The sequence below is a fragment of the Brassica oleracea genome, chromosome C2, assembly GCF_000695525.1.
Source record: "Brassica oleracea var. oleracea cultivar TO1000 chromosome C2, BOL, whole genome shotgun sequence".
Lineage (NCBI taxonomy): Eukaryota > Viridiplantae > Streptophyta > Magnoliopsida > Brassicales > Brassicaceae > Brassica > Brassica oleracea.
Genome location: NC_027749.1, coordinates 37,649,412 through 37,651,928, shown reverse-complemented (window position 1 = coordinate 37,651,928; position 2,517 = coordinate 37,649,412). Strand labels below are relative to the sequence as shown.

The window sequence follows — 2,517 nt, the reverse complement described above, 5'->3', positions numbered from 1 at the left end:
AATAAAATTATCTACAGCCACAACAAAAAACATCTACAGTTTCATTTCTAAAGCAAAAATATAAAACTACGGCTCCTTCCAATCATCCCCAAAGAGTGACCTAGCATCTGTAGAATGAAAGTAAAGATTCAGTTAGAGTTGTAGGGATTGAGAGAGTCAGATCACTATATATAGTTGATCAATTGTAACTGAATCATTATGCATCTTGTGGTGGATGTATCTGGGAGAGTTAGGGATTCTTGAACAATCCAAGGAGTCTTAGTTCTTGTGTGTGTAATCGGAGTGTTGTTGATCAATATATTCGCAAGTTCTTATCAGTAACTTTGTAAGATATAACCACCAAGAAACAAAACATTACAAACAAATATTTTTGTGTAAAGAAATGAGAGATCTAAAAATGTTTCAACAAAAAAAATCAATGTACTTATTGCAAAAAGTGTAAGTTTATAAAGTGGAATCTACAGGTATTAGTATTATTGGTCAAGTGGCAGCCATTCCATTTCCAGCTCTAATTCTACAGACTTTACACCCTGAAGCTTGATCTAAACCTCCTGCATGCTTCACTTTCCCATCAACAATGTTAATGATGTTGTCATCTATTGGCGGATTATCATGCAACTTTAGCCATTTCCCAATCTGAATATCTCCAAACATCTATGGATCCCCAAACGCCATTGCAGATGTTATCAGAGGCTGGATATCAAGTTGAGCTTCTCCCATTATGTCATCAGCACAGAATGTATCAGAGGCTAGATATCAACTTGCTGCAATCAACAGAGAAACCCATAAGATATCTACAACAGCTTTTTGTCAATAGCAAAAGTGCTTAGGTTAATAGGCTTTCCAGTTTTACCGGACCATAGCTCTTAGGAACAGACATCATAAGTTCTTGATTACATACGGGGTTCAAATTACTATTCACAACTATTGTTTGAAGTTAACAATCAACAAATTATGACAATAGCTTTTAAGATCCACAAAGAGTCTATAGATGCAGGTTAGTAAACAGTCACAAAGAGATACACTTACTTGCTTCCCTAGATTGAAAACAACATAAGGATCACTTCACATCAAGTCCTGATAGCTAAGTTAATACCTTCCTTGACAGCCATCTTCAGCAGTCCAATAAACTCTACCATTCCTTCCTCAAACTATCAAATGTATAGAAATCTCATTAAGAAGATTATATCAAGAAAGAAATTGTTTAAAAAAAAAATAAGATTGCAAGTTATAAGCTTTACTATCTTCTTTGACGACGAAACAAAACTATACAAAAATTTTGTAGAAAGACTTGATTTAAGAAAATATGGTTTCTTTGTCGAGCATGCTTTACCTGCTGTTCTCCTTACGCTTGGTTTCAGAAACTCTTGGAGTTCATACAGTGACCTAAACAGAAAAAAGATTCAAGATTTTGAGCAGTAACTCATCAAGAAACAAAATAAGACTTTTTCTAGGTATTGGTGTTGATTAGGCCAAACCGTTCACTGTGATTAAGGAACCCGAAGTGTTCTTCAGGAATGGGTGTAATCGGTTTGGTTAACTCATCAAACCGGGTTCATCACTGGACCGCATCAATTGAAGAGAGTCTGACAGTCAAAAGTTCTGATTACACCAAGTGAAATCAAAGTAAAACATAGAACCCAGTCACTTGTAGGTGGGAAGACAATGAACACTGGAATGAGTGTTGCCTGAAAACGATTACAAAAAAAATAAAATAATGAACAACAAATTCAAATCATATTGCAAAGAGGAAAACTATGATACTAAAAGCATAATTCTGATAAATATGAATCTAATCAACCTGTGTGTTCAAAATAATGATGAACATGAGTTTTAAGGGACGGAAATATTACAATAAACAACCGGATTCAAACCGGACACGGCTGGTCCCTCATTGCCTTGATCCTCCTCTCCTCCGTCGCTACCGCTTTCCTCCTCCTATTGTGCCGTACTCGTCCGGTCTTCAAATCGGAAAGAAAAATGGTTGCTTTAGCCATTTTACAGAAAATAAGTTTAAACAAATGGAATGAGGAGATGGTTCCCATAATAGGAAAGGTTACTTTTTTATAGTCGCAGTTCCACGGCCTTGCGTGAAGATCGGATTCAAGGTAGATCGTGGGTGGTGGATTTAAGAGGATGAATCTGTAACTGATAGTTTCTCGGATTGTTAGGAAGAAGATGAAACAACACCAGAGAAACCTTAGGTTGAGATTAGCTCTCGAATGGGGGAGATTAAGAACGGGTTGAACCCTAAATCAGAAACAACGCGTTTCCATAACAACTGGTGTTTCTCTTTATCCGGATTGGGTTCATTAAGCCCGAACACACACTAAAGCCCACATGTATTGCAGACACAAATAAATGAAACGCAATGCGTTGTTGAACAGGACACGTGTCGACTCGGCAACACTCGACTTTCTGACGTAAATTCCTACGTGGAGGACCTAGGAAGGAGCAAAACACTCCTTAATATAATAAGATATATGATTTATATATTTGTTATTCTTGGGTAGTTCA

General features: G+C 36.8%; 1 long non-coding RNA gene across 1 annotated transcript; it reads right to left on the bottom strand.

Annotated features, from left to right (window-relative positions):
* Positions 1–318: 318 nt before the first annotated feature.
* LOC106327307 lies at positions 319–2,315 on the bottom strand. Its single transcript, XR_001267417.1, has 6 exons — positions 2,061–2,315; positions 1,854–1,961; positions 1,479–1,688; positions 1,334–1,386; positions 1,030–1,151; positions 319–764 (listed from the first exon to the last, which is right to left on the bottom strand). It is a non-coding gene; the product is annotated as an uncharacterized LOC106327307 (long non-coding RNA).
* Between the last annotated feature and the right edge of the window lie 202 nt (positions 2,316–2,517).